General features: G+C 41.4%; 1 protein-coding gene and 1 pseudogene across 2 annotated transcripts in view; one reads left to right on the top strand and one right to left on the bottom strand.

Moving 5' to 3' along the window:
* The window catches only part of PIP5K1B (phosphatidylinositol-4-phosphate 5-kinase type 1 beta), a 266,167-nt gene that overhangs the window by 231,327 nt on the left and 11,395 nt on the right, over positions 1-23,445 (bottom strand). The gene's annotated exons all lie outside the window — the stretch shown is intronic.
* LOC308563540 (ATP-binding cassette sub-family F member 2 pseudogene) lies at positions 20,529-23,377 on the top strand (annotated as a pseudogene). Its single transcript has 3 exons — positions 20,529-20,582; positions 20,735-20,788; positions 21,444-23,377. The product of its transcript is annotated as an ATP-binding cassette sub-family F member 2 pseudogene (transcript).

The raw sequence follows: 23,445 nt of genomic DNA on the forward strand, positions 1-23,445 counted from the left end.
ATGAGTAGAAAGCAAAACCTAGAGCATGCAAAGGCACAGCAGAGCAGGGAGCACCTGAAACGAGCTGTGGACATGCTGACTGTGGGAAGAATTCATGGTAGAAGTAACCCAGGAGAAATTTAGGGAAAAGCAGGCTGAAAGGTGCTGCAAACTGAAATATCTCAGGTTGCCAATACTCCTCGCACCAAAAGTGGGAGTAGGGTATTGAGGGAAGCCCTAGAAGGAGACAGAAATTTATGTTTAACTATACATGCTAAATTCTTAAACATTTTTAAGTTTTAAGGAAATTATGTAATGTGCTAACATGATCTCTTCTTTATCAATCAAATAAAGGCCCCCCAAAGGGAGCAAGGACCATAGCAATGTACCCCTCAATCAGAGACTCTGAGAATTCAGTCTAAATGAGTAAGACAAAAGAAGCAAACGGCTAGACTTTGTATGCAGATAAATAATACACTGTGTTCTATCAGAGCAAAAATTAAAACTGGATCATACTTGATGACTAACAATAAGGGAAATTGGACTAGGCAAGAGTAAATTAAGGCATGTAAAGTATTTTCAACCCCTTTTGAAATGATAACATGAAGATACATATGGGAAAAAATTTAAGTTTAAAAATTCAAAATTAAACATTCGCTATGGTTACAACTAAATCAAAGTAGTGGTGCTGGGGTGAAAGCTACTGGTCACCCTGATGGTCTGGGGCCAGCTGATAAAGAAAGGGCATGCCAAAGGCCAGTGCCCCTTGAAAAAAGCCATGGAGTTGTTTTGGGGCTGGCGAAGGAGAGGCTTCAGTCTCATCAGAATCTCAGGGGGTAGGCCTGAGCCCTAAACAAGAAAAGATGTCATCTTCCTAAGATCAAACAGGGTCCAGGTACAGTGCTTAATTAACCTTGGATTGAAGGGTTGGCAATAAGGATGGTCTTGTAGAACCCTGAAGGAGAGAGATCTGAAGGAACTTGCAGATTAAAAGAAAACAGAGTGTTTTTCATGAGGGCATGGAAGGGTCTGTTTAATACAAAATCTTGGGAAGGCTCCATTTAGAAATTTGCCAAACTTACTGAGGAACATGAGAATGAACTTGCAACTGCTTGATTGAACACAAGAGCGGGAATGGGGCAAAGTGGTTAGTTTCACCCCACCCCTTGCTGTCCCCAACTTTCCGATAACACAACTCAGACCCAGAGAGGTTTACCAGCTGCTTACCCAAGATGACAAGTAGCTCACGGCAGTGCCAGGGTGAGCACGAGGTCCTTCTCATTCCAGCATTTTTTACATTATGCCACGCTCTCATGTCAACCACGTATCGGCAAACCCAGCATTCTCCCACCACATTTGAATTAACTTGAAATAATCATTTTCCCTGTATGAGTAATGTTGCTTTATTTTTAATTGGGAGAAATTCAGGAAAGCCAAAAAAGGAAGAAAATCAATTGCAGTTTCAATCTGAAAAACCTCAGTTTTTAAAAATTCTCATTATTTCTGTTAAATGTATCTAGTTGGTCTTGCCCCATAATCATAGTTGGTGGGTGTTTATTTTGTAGTGTGAATATTTATTCTATAGGTGTGGCTAACCCACTTAACTTTTTGTCATCAGCCACGCAAAATATATGGATTTTTAAGATTTCTATCCAAGTCTTAAGGATCTTTCTTAAGTTGGCACCAAAAAACAACAACAACACTTGCAGGCCTGCCACTGGAAGCTTCTTTGCAGGCTGCTTGACACTTAGTAACTGTGCTAGCATCTGAATAGAACTAGCTGTGAATTTATTTCACTATCCTCTCCTCCTCCAATGTTTCTCTATTACGTGCATAAGGAGACCTATGAGAGATTTTTCTCAAATGCTTTGATGTCTATGGATATTTCTTCCGGTACCAATCAAAAACAATTTTATAAAAAGAAAATGAGATGAACTGGTCACTACACATTGGTAAAATGATGCTGGTTCCCAAGGATCAGCGCAAACTCTTCTATGGACTCATTCAGAAATTTTGCAAGGGAGCATTCCTACTATGACAGTTTTAGGAATTCAACTTTTTCAAAAGCCATTCAGAACATATGCATGTCTCTGGTCTTCTGGCACCTCTCCCACTCTCCAAGGTTTACTCAGCGATCACTGGCAGTGGCTCAGAGATGATATCTGCTAATTCCTTCAACACTTTGAGAAGCAGTCTAGTGTGCCCTAGAGATGTGAACTCATTCAAATTGCCTAGATGCTCTTTCACCATCTTCTAAATCCCTCTTCATTAACCCCTTTTCATTCTGAAGACCATTCTCTTTGCCAGAGAAGTAAAAGCAAACTAGTTCTGCATATGTCATCTATTAATGTTAGCCTTACCCCCTTACTTAAGCAATACTCTACTGCTGTCTCCAGTCTTCTAGCTCTGTATACAACTAAAAAGCACAACAAACTAAAACACTATTCTCAAATACAATTACATACCACACATACTACACACACACACACTCCCCCAAAAGTTCAACCTAGCCATAAAGAAATTAATACAACAAAATGTCATTTTATAACAAGCCACGAAAACACATCTTTAAGTGATAAACAGTAATGCTGATGACGTCACAAGGAAGTGGACATACTCATATGTTTACTGATAATGTAACTGTGTCTTTGGAGACCAAATACATAAGATGCTCAGGCCCTTTGTTCCAGGAACCCTGCCCCTGAACATTTATCTAAAGGGACACATTGCAAAAGAAAAGGGAGGTCCAAGTATACAAATATGTCTTTAGAAATCTCAAAAAGCCCCAAACTGGATACAGTCTAAGCATCCAACAACAGAAATGGCTAAATGCACCACAGAATACCAACTGTGGAAGGCCGGGTAATGCCCCCTCCCTAAAAGATGCCCATGTCTAAATCCCTAGAACCTGTGAATATGCTGCCTTACACAGTTAAAAGCAGCCTTCCAGATGTGATTAAATTAAGGATTTTGAGTCGGGGAGATTATCCTGGCCCAATGTAATATAAGGGTCCATATAAGAGGGGACAGGAGGGTCAGAGTCAGAGGAGGAGGTGTAATGACAGAAGCAGGGGTGAGAGGGAGATTGAAAGCGGGAAAGAGGAGGAAGGAAGGGGGAGCGTTGACGATGCTATGCTACTGCTTCAAAGACAGAGGAAGGGGCCGTGAACACAGCCCACGGCAGCCTGTAGAAGCTGAAAAAGCAAGAAAAGAGGTTCTCCCCTAGAGCCTCCAGAAGGAACACAGCCCTGCCAACACCTCAATTTTAGGAATTCTGACCTCCAGAACTACAAGATAACTTCGTGTCCTTTTAAACCACTAAATTTGGGGTAATTTTTTATAGCAGTAATGGGGAACTAATACACAAACTATTATGCAACCGCTAAAAATTTTAAACCTGGGAACTGTATCGCAACAGAAGACAAAAATTAATCTATGCAAAAAGAAAACTGCATATGCACAATTACTACTATGTAAAATATACATAAAAATAGATCAAGGTAAATAAATTACTATTAAAATATACCAATATATTCAAAGACCTCTTAATTGGTCTCCCTGCTTCGGCCCCTGAACCCCTAGTCCCCAGAGCAGCGAGACTGATCCTTTTTAAATGAAATCAGATTATCTTACACATTCACTCAAAACTCTCCTAAGGCTATTGTCTCCTCAATGAAAAAATAAAACCGAATACCAAAAAGAACCTATAAATTCCAGGTCCACAGCAGTGCACAGCTCTGGGGAGAGCCACTTACATGTGCTTTATGTAACTGGCATCCCCCAAAGTATGCAATACACCCCAGCTCAGTACCTGTTTGCCCTCACTCACCCCATCTCCTTGGCCTTCCCACGTACATACTGCTGTGTGTCTTGTTGACTCCACTCCAGCCTCACAGGCCTACTTGCTATTCCAGAACATACTAGGCATACTTCTCCATATGTTTTGCGTTCACCGTTCCCTCTGCCTGAGGTACTAACTATGCAGGCGTAGGGTTCCTGGAACCAAGGGCATGGGCATCTTATGTACTTGCTCTCCAAATACACAATTACACTGTCGGTTTCCACCTCATCAGCATTACTGTTGGGCTTTTGTTTTTTTTATCACTTAAAGATGTGTTTCCAAGGTTTGTTACAGAATGATATTTTTGTATAGTAATTTAATTTCTTTACTGGCTAGTTCGAACCTTTTTGGTGCACAAGTGCATGTGTGTATATATCTAAGTGTGTAGTGTGTGCTGAATGCCATTTGTATTTCGATAATTCATTATCTTGCTTCCTTCTGGTCTGCTTAAATGTCACCACCTTATGAAGAGACTTTTCTTGACCACCTTTTATTAAATAACAAGCCCACCCTGGCCAGTTTGGTTCAGTGGTTACAGCGTCAGCCCTCAGACAGAAGGGTCCTGGGTTTGATTCCAGTCAAGGGCATGTACCTCAGTTGCAGGTTCCCCACCCCGGGTGTGTGCAGGACGCAACCAATTGGTGTGTCTGTCTAGCATCAATGTTTTTCTCTTTCTCTCTCTACCTACCCCCCTCCTCCTTCCCACTCTCTGTAGAAATTGATGGAGAAAATGTCCTCAGGTGAGAATTAAAAAAAATAATAATAACCAAGTCCATCCCCCTACCCCAGAACTCCTCATCCCCCTTATCTTCCTTTTTTCTCTATGGCATATACTATCAGCTGTCATAGTAAAAAATACCCATCTGTTACCCATACCCCTGAACTGGATTGTAAACTCCATGAGAGCAGACTTTGGTACGCTGTGCACTGATGTGTCCCTAGAGCCTAAATAAGTTCCCATGTGGGTGTTCAATAAATATTTGTTCAATGAATGACTTAGATGACAGATGACTTCAGAGAAAGGAAGAGCTCCCATTTTAATATAGCTGGTTTAAAGGTGAACCACAGAGCTTCATTTGGTGCAGTCACAAAGTTGTTTTAATAAACCAGCAGCTAAGCAACTTTTGATGATGCTAGTTTTAGAAACTCTCAGTTCAATGGCAAGTCTTCTGTGCGTGCCTTTTAAAAATCCAAATTGATAATAAAATGTCCTCTGAAGCCATACCGGTTCCCCTTGATGCTATCTCCCCATCTCCCTCATGAAGTTTCACCATATTTGTGTCATTAGAATTTCATTGTGCAGAATCTCTCATCCCTTCTGAGTCACACATTCCTTAAAAGCCATGAGATCCAATGTATTTCCATTGATTGTTTTAAAAATTTGCTTTCCTAAAGCCCTGCTAACGTGTTTTATTTCTCTAGGGTACAAATTCCAATAGACCTAAGACAGAAAAATAGACCATATGAGCCAGGAGTATTTTGTAGTGTCAGAAAGTAAGAAGGTGCTAAAACAAACAAACAAAACTCCACAATGATGGGTGTATATCAAAGGATACAGGAGGCCAATAGAAACAGGAAGTGAAGGAGTGGAAGCTGGGGCAATCTGAGCAGGAAAATAAAGTAGCATTGGATTATAACTCAAAGTATAATGTACCTATGAGTCCAAAGCGACATAATAAGTGATCAAGTAAACAAGTGGGGAGAACAGACAAACCTCCCATGCAGAAGAACTCCTTCAGAGAGGAGCGTAACTCCCACTCCCTGAGTGTGGGCTGCATGCAGTGACGTCCTTCCAAACAGCACGGTATGGAAGGGGAGGGGAAAGAAAAGAGTGACTTTATCATCGAGAAGCCTGGCAAACATTACATCAGCCAGGTAATCAGGAGCAACATCAACAGAGATTTCATATTGACAGTGTGTACCTTTGACAGGATGTGAGGAGAATAGCACCTGATCTCCCCAGAACACATTCACCTCAGTCTAACCATAAGAAAAACAGCAGACAAATCTCAATTGAGGGACATTCTATAAACCACCTGAGTAATTCTCAAAACTGCCAAGGTCATCGAAAAGAAGAAACTGTCACAACCTATAGGGGCCTAGAGAGACATGACAACTAAATGTAATGGAGATAGAAACAATGGGATTCTAATGACACAAATATGGTGAAACTTCATGAGAGAGATGGGGAGATAACATCTAGGATCCCTAGAAGGGATCCTAGAACAAAAAAAGGGCATTAGGGAGAAAACAGCAAATCTGAATAAAGCATGGACTTTAGTTAATAATGTATCAGTACTGGTTCATGAGTTGGGACAAAGGTGCCACACTAATGCAATGACGGAAAACTGGGCGTGAAGTTTACATTCACTGTACTATATTCTCAAAGTTCTCTAAATCTAAAACTGTTCCCTTAAATAAAAAGCTTGTTAAAAATAATTCCAAGAGCCTGGCTGGGCCTGGCTCAGCGGTTGAGCATCAACCTAGGATTCAGGCGATCGGGGTTTGATTCCCAGTCAGGGCACATGCCCGGGGTTGTGTGCTCAATCAATGACTCTATCATCATTGATGTTTCTGTCTCTCTCTCTCCCTCTCCTTTCCTTTCTCTGAAATCAATAAAGATATATTTAAATAATAATAATAATAATTCCAAGAGATCATGATCAAAGGCTCCTCCATCTCCCACGTCATAAAACAATTCTTCCTTAGTGGTCAGTGTTGAGTCCAATACAGCAGCTTCCTTTGTTGTATTCTGAGAAGTGACCAAAAAAAAAAAAAAAAAAGCCCAAAAGATATTATTTTTTTAGCCTAATTACCCAGGCAGCAGAAGCTGAGATGGTCATCTCCTATTGCCTCCTCAGTTTTGCAGTTTGTGTCAACAAGGTATTATCAGCCTTAGCCCCCATCTGTCTGGTTAGCAGAAGGTCTCCACACCAATCATACTGATGGGCATTTTTTCCCCCTTTTAGCCTCACCAAATGCTCTGCAGAATGGTTCCCCGATAAGATTCTAGATTTATAGATAAAAATCATTTTTATTGATTCTGTTTCTCTTTTTCTCTTCCACAGACCGGAGAGACATACCCATCCGCATAGTCTCGGGACCATTTGAGCAGGAAGCCATGGGAGAAAGTACCAGCCACCACGTTAAAGGAAAGGACAGGGGGAAAGGAGTAGGACCTTCCACATCTGGTCCACTTGACAGGTTCTGGCCTCACCTGCCTCCTATGGCCCGACCTCACTGGCCAAGTTCTTAAGCAAGCGGTAGAGATAAGCTGGGTGTAGCTTCGAGCCTCTGTTCTTGTTGTCCTGGCCTCCCACCCAGAACATTTCCCTGTTCTCGTTTCTTCTAGCTTCTTTAATCCTACAACCCCTACACTGGTGTGATCTTTCCCTCTGAACTCACATAAGCCACGTCTTACTCACTTTGCATTCCCAGTACTCCTGGTTGTGGTTCGTGAGCCTATCTCCTCAACTACACCGTAAGCTCCTCGTTGGGGTGACCTCCATCTACTTTTCCGTATATACTTTGTGCATCGATCATGCAAATTGTTTAATAAACATCAGCAAATATTTGAGTACCTGCTTTTGAGTGTTTATTTCACAACAGTTCAATGAGGCAGGCACATAATTACCCCCATTTTATAGTTGAAAACACTGAGGAATAAAGGAGTTGAATGGCTTTCCTGAGGTCATATGGAAGTACAGAGCCAGAATGGGAACCCAAATTCAAGCTCTTACTCACCACAGTATATTCCACTACCTCCTAATAAATATTCCTTAGAGAAATAATTCCTAACAGAGTCTAGGTATTTTAAATAAGTGGTGGGTGCAGAAGGAAAGTTAAAAACCCCGGATCTGTGGGCCCCAAACTGACTGAGAAAATTTTGATTCAACCCCTCCCCCCAAACTTAAAAGTCAGAGTTTGTATACAGCATAGGCTATAGGGTTCAAGGCAGATGTACTTTAAAAAAATTATTGCTTGATTGATAGAGTTTAGAGAGAGGAAGGGGGGAGAGAGTATATGTGTGTGTGTGTGTGTGAGAGAGAGAGAGAGAGAGAGAGAAATATCGATTTGTTGTTCCACTTATTTATGCATTCATTGGTTGATTCTTGTATGTACCCTGACTGAGGATCGAACCTGCAACGTTGGCTGGTGTATCAGTACAACACTCTAACCAACTCAGCTACCTGGCCAGGGCAAGATGGTACTTTTAAAAAAATCTCTTCAGGAAGCACTCTGGTTACTCTTCCTTCTTCACACATTGACCAGTTAGAAGGACCTATGAACACAGAATGAACAAAGAGAAAAAAACAGAATATGCAAGTCTGTCCAGTTAGGACTGCAGTGCCAGGCTGGCCCGTAGGTTTTGAGGAAACTGGGCAGAGGCAACAAGGCACCATGCTAGGGGACTAACCAGAACCCAGCACCACACTGTGTGACCATGGACAACATTCAGCCAGGTTTTCTTCAGCCATCTGCTCCTCATGTCCCACTGTCCTGTCTGTGCTTGGATGATCAGCTTCCCAGGAGATTTCTAAAAATAAGTCACCACCAAATTCTATTACACAATACACCAGTATTGACACTAACCTCATGATCCACAGCCGAATTAAACAAGCTTCCTTCTATTACAGGGAAGAAGGCGCTGAGCACCTCAGCAGGTGCAAAACATCAAAATTGGCAAAAGGCTCCAATTTCTTCTTCATCTCCAGCAGCAGCACCACCAGATGATGGTTTTTTTTTGCTTTTAAAAAAAAATATCTTTACTGATTTCAGAGAGAGGAAGGGAGAGGGGGAGAGAGAGTTGAAACATCAATGATGAGAGAGTCATTGATCAGCTGCCTCCTGCAAGCCCCCAACTGGGGATCGAGCCCGCAACCCGGGCATGTGCCCTGACTGGGAATTGAACCCTGATCTCCTGGATCCTAGGTTGACGCTTAACCGCTGAGCCATACTGGCCGGGCCCGACGATGAGCTTTTATAGAATGCCTGCACACTGTGCCAACAAGCAAGTGTGATGCCCACTCCATCCAACCAAGAATGACCAGGCTTTGCTGAAGGGGCAGGCAGACCTCTTGGCATGTTTGTGCCAGCTGCTGCTTATCTCTGAGCACTCCCAGAGAGCTGGACCAGGAAAATCACCGGCCTTCCTACCTCTGGTCGATATGTTCTTTTCTTTCAGACCCCACTATCTTCTGTTTACCAGACCCACGTGTCTGCTTTAGTGATCAAGCTTAAGACCAGCATCTCCTCCCCTGATGGCCATAGTCCTGAGTTTCCAAAGAAATGTGAATGAAGACTAAATGAAACGTACCATGGCTGACACCCAGGCAAACTAAAGGGAAAATGCCAGCAGAGTATAGGTTAGAAATGGCAAGGGAGTGAATTTCCTTCAAATCCTCAACATGCCCAAACCAAATGAATACATAATTTCATATACTCCTGAATAGCTTTATGAAACAAACAAATGTTTACAGTCAGCAAAACTTTCGAGTACAGGGAATTGCTTTGGACAAAGTATTAGTTATTAAAAAAAAATAATTAAGAGATCCTTCTTCCTTCAAGGAACTTAGAATCCAGCAGAGAAGATAAGCCTGAAAGGTGATGAGTCCCGTAAGAGAGGTATAAATAAAATGCTTATCTCCACCACCTCATTCTTTATTCCAGTGTCATGGGAAAGATTTCAGGAGCTTCTGCAAAGCAATTCTACCTTGAGACTAGTTGACAGGAGCCGGGCCAATGGCAGGCGGTGGAAGCACAGCAGTCCCCGGAGGACAGGGTCAAGGTGAGCTGGAAGGAGCTGAAAGTCTTCTCCCTCATTCCTACTCTTCTTCCACCAGCATTATAAAGACGGTTGCAATGTGCTTATTATGAAATACTTCTTGAAGTAGAATGAAAAATAGGCCGTCTTCAAAAGCGAAGAGCATAATTCTAACATCTTATCACTTTTTAAAGTGTGACTCTTAGAGTAATTTCATAGCATGCGTTAGCTTTTGTGCCTATCTTCAAATCTGGAGAGGACAACCACACACACCAGAGGCTTAGAAGCTTCAGCTGCAACCCTGAGGCTGGCTTGTGCCCTAACTCAGGCCGTACCTGACACTTCTGCCACCCTTCTTCTAATTTGTTTTTGCAATTGTCTCCTGGCCCCACCTCCTCACTCTAAATGTCATCCCTTTTGTCCTCAGCACCTTATAGAAAGCTTTGCTCATTAAAAGTGAAAGAAAGTAGCTTTTACTTAGTTCCTACTACCTGTATTACTTTATCTCAGTTAATCCTCTCAAATATCAATTGAAGAAGGCAAACACAACTTCATTTTAGAGGCTGCTCTCTGCTGGGCAAAGGGATTGGATCATCTTAGAGGTTGTCCATTGTACACAAGGTAATATCAAGTTCGCCTCTTCTCACCTTCCCCTGAAAAACATACGCCTCTTATCCAGGCATCAGGAGTATCAGAAATCACATCAGTGGAACAGATATTCCTAAACTGAGGTTAAATGTAAATACTACAACTTTTAGGCATCAAGGTTTTCTAGAGCAGCCTCGAAGATTCTAACGCAGCACTCAAACATGACACATGACCCTTGAAACTCAATTATCACACATATTAGGAAGGATCCATAGGCTTGTGCTAAAGGTAACATTCCTTCACAGTGATGACGAGGGAGGTCCTATCTGTTAACCTGTTAATGATTGAAGGATGAGTAGGGAAGGGCAGCTTTCAGCTAAGACTAAAAGGAAAGTGTCCCAGTCTGACCCCATCTCAGGGATAATCCTTTCTCATGAAAAGAGGAGACGTATTGGAGGTACATCCTACATTCAAAGCAACCAGGAAACCCATTATTCCTTTTCCTGTTTCCATCCTAGTTGATTTGTATTTGCACTTAGTGTATACATGAAATGGGTGGGGCCCATTTTAAGGCCCTAATGACATCCTTGGAATTTACTGTCTAGTTTCAATACAACCGGATGTGACAAGCTCAGGAGTTGTATTTTCAACATAGTCCAGATCAAATTCCATTCTAATGACTTCTTTGGGCTTACTGAAATTCTCCGCTTTCCTAGAATTTAGTTGTACCCGACAGTACTTAAGGTGTGGTATCAGTTAAAAATTAAGAATTTTGTTTTTATTTATGGAATTTAAAAAATGTCCCGGTTGAATATGGGCTGTGAAAATAGCCTTCTTTAAGTATTTTTTTATGCAGAAAGAAATCTCATCTGCTAATACAGCTCACTAGTACCAGCTAGGCTTGAGGAGCGTTTCCTCAATTACTCTAGCCTCACCTTTATTGGAAGCATAGAGTGGACTGCTGCTGGTGTCCCAATTCCTGGCTGTTGGTATCAGGTCCTCCAAATCTTGTTGACCTTGCATATTATTTTCTACATCTTATGATATGCTTTCAAATGTGAATTATATTCTCTTATATTCTTCATGTCATATTCATATGCAACCAAGTATACAATAAAAAGGCAATCAAAATCATTAAAGCAAATTGTACACAAGTACTCTCTGTTTTCTCATCCTTAACAGTGTACTTGATAATTAATAGTCTTTTGTAATATTGTTTCTATTTTTCCAGTGATTTTACATAGGCTTTTTAATTTTTTAAATTTTTCATTCAATATTATTATTTTGTATTAGTTTCAAGTGTACAACATAGTATTTAGGCAATCATGTACTTTATGGAGTGTTCCCCCCACTATTTCCAGTACCCACCTGGCAACATATAACAATACAGTTATTACAATATTATTGACTATATTTCCTATGCTGTATTTTATATCCCTTTGACTATATTGTAACTATCAATTTGCACTTCTTAATCCCTTCACCTTTTTCACCCAGTTCCCCCCCCCCACACACACACACTCTGGCTACCATCAGTCTTTTCTCTGTACCTATGAGTCTGTTTCTATTTTGTTTGCTCATTTATTTTGTTCTTTCAATTTCACATATAAGTGAAATCATATGGTATTTGTCTTTTTCTGATTGACTTAGTTCACAGCATAATACTCTCTACCTCCATCCATGCTGTTGCAAATGGTAAGGTTTCATTCTTTTTTATGGCCAAGTAGTATTCCGTATATATGCACCATCACTTTTTTTTTAAATCCTCACCCGAGAGGATATTTTCCATTGACTTTTTAGAGAGAGGAAGGGAGAGACAGCAGGAGACCTTTGATGTGAGAAACATCTGTTGGTTGCCTCTTGGATGCGCCCCGACCAGGGATCAAACCCCCAGCCTATGTGTATGTTTCCTGATCGGGAATTAAACCCACAACCTTTTGGTGTATGGAATGACACTCCAACCAACTGAGCCACCCACCCAGGGCTGTACCACCACTTTTTATCCACTCATTTATTGATGGGTAACTGGGTTGCTTCCATATCTTGGCTATTGTAAATAATGCTGCAATGAACAAAGAGGTGCATATATTCTTTCAAATTAGTGTTTTGGGTTTCTTTGGATATATACACAGAAGTAGAATCATTGGGTCAAAAGCTCCATTTTTAATTTTTTGAGGACCCTCCACAGTTTTCCATAGTGGCTGCACCAATCTGCATTCCCACCACCAGTGCACAAGGGTTCCTTTTTCTCCACATCCTAACCAAAACTTGTTATTTGCAGATTTATTGGTGATAGACATTCTGACAGGTGTGAGGTGATATATCATTGTAGTTTTAATTTGCATCTCTCTGATGATTAGTGACATTGAGCATCTTTTCATATGCATATTGGCCTTCTGTATGTCCTCTTTGGAGAAGTGTTTACTCAGGTCCTTTGCCCATTTTTAAATTGGATTGTTTGGGGTTTTTTGGTGTTGAGCTGTATGAGTTCTTCATAAATTTTGGATTAACCCCTTGTGGGACGTACCATTGGAGAATATTTTCTTCCATTCACAAGGTTGTCTTTTCATTTTGTTGATGGTTTCCTTTGCTGTGCAAAAACATTTTAGTTTGATGTAGTCCCATTTGTTTATTTTTCGTTTTGTTTCTCTTGCCCAAGGAGATATGTAAAATATATATATATATATATATATATATATATATTGCTAACAGAAATGTCAGAGATTTTACTACCGACATAGGCATTTCCATAGCATTTTATCTGCAAATAATAAATAGTATAGTATATTTTTATGAACTATTACAGCTTGCTTAACAATTATCCCAAATGTAAGCTGAGTTATTTTTAGTCTTTCATTATTAAAATTCACTTGTTCTAACAGATTTTTATTTTTATTTTACCTTTTATTTCCCTTTGAAAAGAAAAATTACTGGATCAAAGGGTATGCTCAGTATAGCTTTTATTAAAGATTTGTTGGTACCCTTCAGGAAGTATGTAATAATTTGAATGCTACCAATCATGTGCAAATATTTCCAATTCCACATAGCCATACCAACATTGTAAATTACTTTAATTAATTTTTTAAAATCTCAGTTTACCTTATTGCATTTCTTTCATCATTACTATGGATAATTATTCTTGTACGCATTGGTTTTATGTTGTAAAATGATAAGACTTAAAGACTTAACCTTCGACCATTTATCGAAATAAAGACTAGTTGTGACATTATATATGTGCCTCAGAGAGAGAAAGAGAGAGATTTTCCCTATTTTATTGCTTTTAAAAATGTTAGTTTTTTTGGTTCTAATACAATTTCTTAAAACAATTAAACATGTCAAGAAATTCTTTCTATATTTTGGATAAGTAAATCAGTTAGAGATTTTTAATATCTCCCAGAAATAAACTGATATACTTTGCCCTAGAAACAGAAATTAAGGATTTACTCTTACTCTCCAATGACCACTTATTCAAATATATATATATATATATATACCTTGAGTAAGCAAATCAAAAAAGTTCTTATAAGAAAAATGTTAGGGAAAAAAGATAAATATTCTTAGATAATTAGTATCTCTACTTACCCAACTATTTTAAATTCAAGTTAAACCTTTCCTTCAAAATGCCTTACCTCTCCTTATGGACCACCCCCATACCAGTCCCCTAATGTAGCCTTGCAATTATTACTTTACAGCTAAGAATGACAACTTTTTAATGGTGGTTAAACATATTAACTTCATTAAACATAGGAAACAATCAATAACAGGGCCACGAATTAGCATCTCTTAAGTAGCCACAACTTAACTATGGCTTCAGCGAATAAATCACCTTTAAGGAAAGTAGATGTTAGTATGGTGAATGCAAACACTTTCCCTTATTCACAGAGGAACTGACTTCCTTAGCAGTTTGTTCATTCCAACCTCACCAGCTAGCAAAATGCTCTTTTATTTTCAGTTTCAAATCTCTTGAAATACTGCCTCTTCATGAGATACAATGCAAGAAATTCTTGTTGCTATCCTTCCCCTTCTCTTGATCCTCTGCTGGCTTCTCATCACACTAAAAATAAAACCCAAAGTCACTAGCAGGTTTACGAGGCTCCACTTGCCTTGGGCCTAAGTATTCCCCTCCACTGCCCCAGCTCTGGCCATTTGCACAATGCCTCCAATAGTCCAAAGGAGCTGTCTCAGGGTTTCGTACTTACTGTTCCTTCTGCCTGGAATGCCTTTCCTAGCATAATTCAACAGATGTTGAATAGTTCATGTCTCTACTTCACTTAGATCTGTATGCCATGTACTGAAAGTCTGAGCCCCTCCCCCCCAATTTGTACGGTGACATTCTAACTCCCAATTGGAGGGTATTTAGGAGGTAGGGCCTTTGGGAGGTAATTAGGTCTTGAGAGTAGACCTCCTTGAATGAGATTAGTGTCCTTGTCTGCAAAGATGTGACAGAGCTTGCTTTCCCTCTTTCTGCTCTCCACCTTGTGAGGATACAATGAGAAGACGGCGACCTGCAAACCGGGAAGAGAGCCCTCACCAGACATCACATCTTTCGGTACCTTACAAACATTTGCTGTTTAAGCCACCCAGCCTGTGGTATAATTGCTATAGCAGCCTGAGCTAAGGCAATATTCATGTGTATTCCCCACAGAGAGGACCTCCCTGACTTCGCTTTCTAAAATAACACTGCCAGCACCCTATTCTGCTTTATTTTTTCTCTATAGCATCTTGTATTAAATTATACATATATTTTTCTTTGTCACTGGCCTCCCCCACTGGAAAGCAATAAACCTAATCCTAGTACCTAGAACCATGTTAATAGGCACGCAGATACCTGTTGAATTATGAATGAACTAAGGTTAATTACAGTAATCTCTCCTTATCTGCAGTATCAATTTCCATGGTTTTAGTTATCCATGGTCAACGTGGTCCCAAAATATTAAATGAAAAATTCCAGAAATAAACAATTCATAAATTTTGAATTGCATCCCCTTCTGAGCAGTGTGATGAAATCTTGTTCTCTACTGCTCTGTCCCACCTGGGACCTGGGATGTGAGTTATCTCTTTGTTCACTGTATCACACCATGTTCCCCACCCATTAGTCACTTAGTAGCCATCTCAGTTATCAGATTGACTGTTGAGGTGATGCAGGGCCTGTATTCAAGTGACCCTTATTTTACTTAATAATGACACATTCACATAACTTTTATTACAGTATATTGTAATAACTGTTCTCCATTATTATTTATTGTTGTTAATCTTTTATTGTGTCTAATTTATAAATTAAACTTTATCAAAGGCATGTATGCATAGGAAAAAACATATAAATAGGATTTGGTACTATTTGCAGTTTCAGGCATCCACTGGAGGTCTTGGAATGTATCTCCCATGGGGAAAGGGGGACTCCTGTACCTCTTTAGGATACAGCCTCAGAGGAGAAGTCAAGTCCTACCTTAGGATCAAGGAGCATGCACAGTATGTACCATGGGGTGGGGTGTCACATCCATTGCTCTACCATGAGACATAACATAGTCTCATAGCTAAGAGAGAAGGCTCTGGAGTTGGACGACCTGGCTTAGAAGGCTGGCTGTGTGGCCTCAAGTAAATACTTACTATGTCTGCTCCATGGTTTCCTCACTGATAAAATTATGACAGTAGTACCTATCCCATGAATTGCTATGAATACTGAATAAAATATTAAAGCCTGTTTATTGTTTAGAGAGTACCTGGAATAAAGTTAAGCACCCAAGTATTAGATAATCATCAGCAATGAATGTAATTTTAGGGCCCCTCTTTCCTTTACACAACTTTCTAAACAAAGACTATTTATTTCTCTAAGTATTTCTTATTTGATTCAGTTCTTACCCTCTACCCATTTTAGTTACTTCATGTTGTTTTTTACCTCTATGCTTTAATTACCAATATAACAATGATTTATTTTTATCAAAGAAATGCAATGTATAAGGTAAAATGGCAAATGATATAAAGGACTTTGTGAGAACAACCATTTCTTTATTTTATTTATTTATTTTTAAATAAATTTTTATTTTCCAATTACAGGTAACCAACATTACATTAGCTTTAGGTGTCATTCTGGTGGGTTTTTTTTTTTCCCCCATTACAGTTTAGCTTCAATATTATTTTGTTTTGGTTTCAGGTGTACAGCATAGTATTTAGGCAATCGTATACTTTACAAAGTGTTCCCCCCAATATTTCCAGTACCCAATTGGCACATACATAGTTATCACAATGTTATTGACTACATTCCCTTTGCTGTACTTTATATCCTCGTGACTATTTTGTGACTACCAATTGGTACTTCTTAATCCCTTCACCTCTTCACCCAGTCCCCCAAACCCCTTCCCCTCTGGCAACCACCAATCGGCTCTCTGTGTCTATGAGTCTAGAACAGCCATTTCTTGATTTTCCTGTTCCTGCCACTAGTTCCATTCTCCAAAGACAACCAGTCATAAAATTTTCTGTTTTGTTGTCTTAGTGGTTATCTCCTTAACTCTTGATAACATGCTTAAATCTGTTATTCTTGACTCTTATCGGGGACTTTCTTCCTACTGACCCCTGGCCTCCACCTAACGTTTGATCTATTATTGTTTTAATTCCTCTGTTCATTACTTTTGTAATTTTAAGTACTTAAAATTTCATTTATGTTTCTAACAATTTTTTTTTCTTTTTTTTCTTTTTTTTTTGGTAAAACTGTCTTTATTTACAGACAATCTATGTCAAAAAATTCTCTGATGCTATAAAAGTTACTAGAATTAATACTTGAGTTTAACAACTCACCAAAGGACATATAAGGATGGCAAATAAGCACACGAAAAGATGCTCAACATTATTAGCTATTAGAGAAATACAATTTAAAACCACAATGAGCCATGGCTATACACTTGTTAAAATACCCGAAATGAAAAAGACTAACCACACCAAGTGCTGATGAAGATGTGGAGCAAATGGAACTCTCCTAAGCCACCAGTGGGAATGCAAGACGGAATTTTGCATCAACTCAGAATTCCACCAACTTTTAATGACTATATCTTACCCCCTCATTTTAGATGAGACTATTAGCAGGCTTACCTTCTCCCCTCTGCTTCCACATCTTACTTCTATCAGCTTTTCTTTTACTTACTGAGGTTGCTACCATTTGCAATCTAGCCTGCAAGCACATCAAGTCTGCCATGCTTAGTGCATAGTCTGACTCTAAGGGCGGAAAGCCAAGAAACAGTATCTGTGTGATCATGATTGTGCCACTGCTCTCACTGCCAAGCTAAGTAAGGAACTAAGATTTTGCTCTCTTATAGTTCCAACGTCAACACTACAGAACCAATGTTGAACTCCTAGGCCACCGATGTTAAACTCTGTGGGCTACCCTCATTTTGATCAGGTATTATCTACGTCATTAACTCCAGTCAAACCCCTCTGCCATTTGACACAGGTCATGAGAGTAAGTATTTCTATTATTAATTGAAGGTTTCCTTAGCATTTGGGGAATGTCCAATTAATTTCAAACAGCCTTAAAGATTCCACAGGTGGCCTAGCTGGTGGGCTCAGTTGGCTGAGCGTCATTCCATGCACCAGGAGGTTGCTGGTTGGATTCCTGGTCAGGGCACATGCCCCGGTTTAGGGCTCGATCCCCATTTGGGGTGTGTAGGAGGCAGCCGATCAATGTTTCTCTCTTATTGATATTTCTATCTCTCTCTCCCTCTCCTTTCCTCTCTGTGAAATCAATAAAAATATATTTATATATATAAAAAAGATTCCACAGGTGTTAAAAGTGCTTTCTGGATGACTTCTATGACCTTCTCTTAGTCCATCTAAATAGGAACCAATTGAAACACTAACGATCTTTGATGTGAGACACAGTGTTAGGCACTCCGTGTGGTCTAATGATGACAACCACAAACCACACAATCTAAACTGAATAAGCAATGAACTTGTTTAATACATTGAGCATCATGTCCCAGCCTGGAATCTATCATATGAATTATTTGCTGCCCACAAGCATTCTTTTTCTTTAACAAGTAAATACGAGTTTTGCTTTCTTCAACAAACCTACACCCAAGATTTATCTCCTTTTAAAGATAGAAGTCCAGTGCTCTCCGCATCCATGATGAGAGCATGTCTAAATTGTGGAACTCTGATAAGAAATTTAGCAAAGTGCCTCACTTGTACCCCTTGCCTCTGGGAAGAGCAGAGGAGAATTCTTCTTCTATGGGAACCTCATCATAGCAGATGTTACATGCTTTGCTTCAGATCTGCTTACCCGAGGGTTATAAAGGTGGCTGTCTGGAGCCTGACCTCCTGCTGTAATTCTTATGAAATAAATTCTCTAATGGGCATGATGCTTTTGTTCTAAGGATCTCAAAGGCCATCATTCTATCTGGCCTCACAACATGCCTTTGAAGAAGTTTAGGAGCCAGTGTATAGATTCTCATAGCACAGAGGAGAAAAGAAAAAAAAAAGGCACAAAAGAGGTCAAGCCACTGGATCACGGGTCACTAACATGTCAGGAGAGGGACAGGATAAGCCGGGATACCTACTTCTTGGACCACAGCTCTCACTGCATCCAGAGGGAGCCTGTGCAAATGCATGCAAAATGTCATTTAAAAACAACAGGAAGTTCAACCCAATGAAACCAGGAGATAAACTCTGCTCACAATAAGCAATAGTGGTGCAGCTGCCAAAAGATATATTCTCTTCCTCTCGAAGTTTCAAATAGCGGGAATGATAAACGACAAGGATTCTGAACAAGAATGATAAATGACAAGAATGGGTTTTGTGGACTGTTTTGCTAATTAAATTTCCTTTTTTTTTTTTTTTTTTTTTTTAGTGAGAAATAGAACATTCCTACAAACACACGGTAAGCAGGCATTTTCAGTTTAGCTCAGGTACATTAACTGATACAAATCCTTACAGAGCGCCGAGCTGTTCCCTTCTCACTTCACTCTGCTCAAGTAGAATAAAACTGATTAAAAAGCAGGAGGAGCAGCTAGCGTGCAGAAGACACTGGGGCGAGGCCAGGCGGGGACACGGAGGGGAGACGTGGTCTCAGCCCCCGGGACTCCGCTCGGCTTGGAGAGGTGAGCAGGGAGCAGAGAAACGTCCGCTTCCAAGGAAAGGTCCAAAGGGTGTAAAGGCAAGAATTCCAAAGGGAATGTGTGCCCAAGAAATCGCTCTGGGCAAGGGTGGGGATCAGAGAAACTTTCCAGAACAGCGACATATGTGTGGTGTCATGAAAATCTCATGTCATTTCCTTAAACAGAGAAGAAAACGGAGGAAGATTCAGTAAGAAAAAATGGAATATGAAGAAATGGTACTGCAAATGACAATTAGGACATGAGGTTATCCTCCAGACATTTTCTCTTCTCAGTCTACAAACCTTTTCAGGGAAGTCTCATTGGACCCATGGCTGTCGTCACTGGCGAGCGAACATAACATTCTGTCTCCACCACGGGCCTGTCTCCTTCCATCCACACCCACGCGGCTTCCTTCCAGACCCTCCGTCGCGCTCCGCCGGGCGCCTCCCTCCCTCCAGCTGCACTCCACCTGTCAGCCCACAGGCGTGCCAAGGGCAGGCCAACCCTGGACGCACATCGTCACAGCCTCTGTCACCCCGTATGTGCTGCCTCTTCCCGGGACTCTCTTAGCTGGTCATCGTCCTCCAGTCTCTCCAGCCACTCAAGCCAAACATCAGAGAATCATCTTCTGCTCCTCCGTTCCCTCGAAATTCATATGAAGTGGTCACCAAGTCCTACAAGCCTCCCTCCTAAATCTCAAACCTGCTCGTTTCCCCATCCCCACTCCCTTAATTTAGGTCATCACCTCTCGCAACTAGTCTCCTTGTCTCCAGCCCCTTTCCCCTCTCATTCATCTCCCAAACTACAGCCCATGTTGCGGATCTAACATAAAACACGAGCTCACCACTTGTCCGTGAAAACCTAGTCGTTGCCTCATTGCCTACAGAAGAAAAGTTCAGACTCCTCAGCACGTCTGACAAGATGTCCATGGTCTGGCTCCAGGATACCCCACTCTTTCCACCCATACCCCCCCCCAACATCAGATTACGCAGCCCCATGATACGCTAAGAACCTTTATGACTTCATGTGTTCTTATGTGTTGTACCCAGTAGAGTAAGACGTTAGAAATGGTAATTGCTGCCACTACTATACAGCTACAAAGATGACAGTCACACAGTGACGATGATGAACGTCAACTAGAGCCAGACTGTAGATGGTCTTATGAACCAAACCAGCGCTTGAAACTTCAGGCATTGTAAAGTATCTAAGGATTTGGGGGCATGGCAGCAACGAAGTGACAGACTCTGGTGGCAGGTATTATAACCGATTAAAGATGGGCCTAGAGGGAGGTATGAAAGCTGTTTGGGAAGCTGCTACAACAGTCCAGGTAGGAAATGTTAATATATTACAGATGTCCCCCTTCCCCCACCCCATGTAATACTTTCAACAATAAAGATAAATTTTAAAAAGAAGAAGTGTTAATATAGGGAATATAAGTGAGAATAGAGAACATTTTTTTTTTTTTTTTTAATTCCTCAGGACTTGGCAGTTTCACAGAAAAAGCAAAATAAAAAGACCGCTAAAATTTCAAAGGTAGGTAAAAAAAAAAGAAGGCATAGGATAAAAATTTAGAATTTGGAGAGAGATGAATTCAGGTTTTGAAAAGGTGATAGCTACCAGTATAGATTTCATAACAGAGGTACTTTTCATAGAGGTTAGAGTTGGGATCACAAGAGTAGGTAAGTGACTGAGAGTGAGGCATGAGTTAACAAGTTGCTCTAAATGTTATGGGCCAGAAAGCAAGAGATGGAAAGAAGACTAAAATCTGGCCATGATCAAGGCTGCTCACTGGGGAAGGAACTTGAAGCAGCGGTAAGGCTAGAAGCTAGAGGCTGTTGACATTTTAAAAAGGAAAAGGGAGCTAGGAAGTTGAAGAAAAGATAGCTGTAGCTTAAGAAAATTATTTATTCATTCATACAACACACATTCATTGAGAGCCCTTTTTATGCTGACACTTTTCTAGTGAAAATATATGGGAATATACAAGTGAACAGAACATAGTCTCTTCCCTTGTGGAACTTCGCTTTCCAGTGAAGGAGGTAGACAATGAAGAAAGCAATAAAAATGTAACATCAGGGTGTGTTGGTGATCATCTCTAAAGCTGCTAGGTGCACATGTAGGATGCTTAACACTCAGTTCTACAGTGCTTCCAGGGAAGCCAAGCTGTGACAGAACAGCTCCCTGACAGAACAGTAACCTCCTCCTGTGGTTCACCACCATGCTCTCACCTGGTCAAGGAGAAGGCAGCCAAATAGAAGGAAGCTGCCAAAGCACAACAGTGGCCCAGAAAGGGGCATGAAAATCTGATGCTCTTCATGGGGCTCCTGGATAAGCCCACCAACAGAGATGCTCTCACAGAACCACATGTAACACAGGAGAAAAATGGGGAGGTCAATGGCAAGAGACCAAGTAGATTTACTGACCAAGGAGGTGGAGAATTGAGATGCAGAAAGCTGCTGCTCAAGCTATCAGTGGCATCTCCATCAGAACTGATGTTCACATTGTCAACCTCTCCCTTGCCTTTCATGGTCAAGAGCTGCTCAGTGACACCAGACTGGAATTAAACTCACGCCACTGCTTATGGCCTCACTGCCATAAATGGAATTGGAAAGTCTATGCTATTGGGAAACGTGAAGTGCCCATCCCTGAGCACATTGACATCTGCCATCTGACTCAGGAGATGACCCCTAGTGACAAGACAGCCTTGCCGCGTGTGATGGAAGCTGACACAGAGGGGACCATGCTAGAGAAGGAGACTGAGCAGCTGGCTCAGGAGGATGCAGAGTGTGAGAGGCCCTCGGGGCTCTAGGAGTCTCCAGAGGAGCTGAATGCTGACAAGGCAGAGGTGAGGGCCTCACGGATCCATGCAGTGCAAGGAACTAAAAGACTTCAGTGGGGGCTGAAGGATGAGGGTTGCCCCCGCCAGAGCCTCTTCATTCAGCCCTTTATGGTGCTCCTGGCCGAGCCCACCAACCACCTGGCCCTCGATGCTTGTGTGTGGCTGGAAGAGGAACTAAAGACTTTTGAGCACATTCTGGTCTTTGACTCCATTCCCAGGACTTTCTGAATGGTGTCTGTACCAACATCATTCACATGCACAAGAAACTCAAGTATCTTATGGGTGATTGTGATCAGTATATAAAGACCTGGCTGGAGCTAGAGGAGAACCAGATGAAGGGGTTTCACTGGGAGAAGATCAGACTGTGCACAGGAAGAACTACACTGTTAGGTTTGGCAGTGCTAAGCTGGCCCAGCAGTTCCAGAGCAAGGAGAATACAGAAAATGATGGCATCAGGACTGGCAGAGAGGGCTGTGAGTGACAAGCCAATGTCATTTTATTACCTGCCATGTGGCAAGATCCCCCCACCCGTCATTATGGTGCAGAATGTGAGCTTCAAGTATACACAAGATGGGCCTTGCATCTACAACAATCTAGAACTTGGTACTGATCTTGACACGTAGGTGGCTCTGGCCAATGGAGCAGGGAAGTCAACTCTTCTGAAGCTGCTAACTGGAGAGCTACTACCCACAGATGGGATGATCCGAAACTCTCATGGAGCGTTCCCATCAGCATTTACAAGAGCAGCTGGACTTAGACCTCTCATCCTTGGAGTACATGATGAAGTGCTATCTAGACATTGAGGAGAAGAAAAAAAATGCGTAAGATCATTGGGCGACATGGTCTCACTGGGAAAGAGCAGGTGAGCCAGATCTGGAATCTGTCTGGTGGGCAGAAGTCCCGAGTGTGCCTGGCCCGGCTGGCCTGGCAGAGCCCTCACATGCTCTGCCTGGTCAAGCCTACCAATCACCTGGATATGGAGACCACTGAAGCCCTGGCAGATGCCATCAATGAGTCTGAGGGTGGTACGATGCTGGTCAGCCACGATTTCAGACTCACTCAGCAGGTAGCACAAGGAAATCTGGGCCTGTGAGAGGCAGACAATCCCCAGGTGGCCTGAAGACATCCTGGCTGACAAGGAGCACCTCAAGTCCAAGCTGGAAGCCCAGCTCACCAGAGGGACCCACAGTGTGAGAGGGCCCCTGGGACCACACTCCTGCATTGCCACAATACCGCTCCCCAGGCCTTCCCCTTCCCCCACCTGCCTGAACTGCACTCTGTGATCCTGTCTACAGCTGGATGGTACCTGTCCGTTTGCTCTCCTTCCAATTATTTTTGTCCATGTTTGAAC

The sequence above is a fragment of the Miniopterus schreibersii genome (genome assembly GCF_964146895.1).
Source record: "Miniopterus schreibersii genome assembly, chromosome: 11".
NCBI classification, from domain to species: domain Eukaryota; kingdom Metazoa; phylum Chordata; class Mammalia; order Chiroptera; family Miniopteridae; genus Miniopterus; species Miniopterus schreibersii.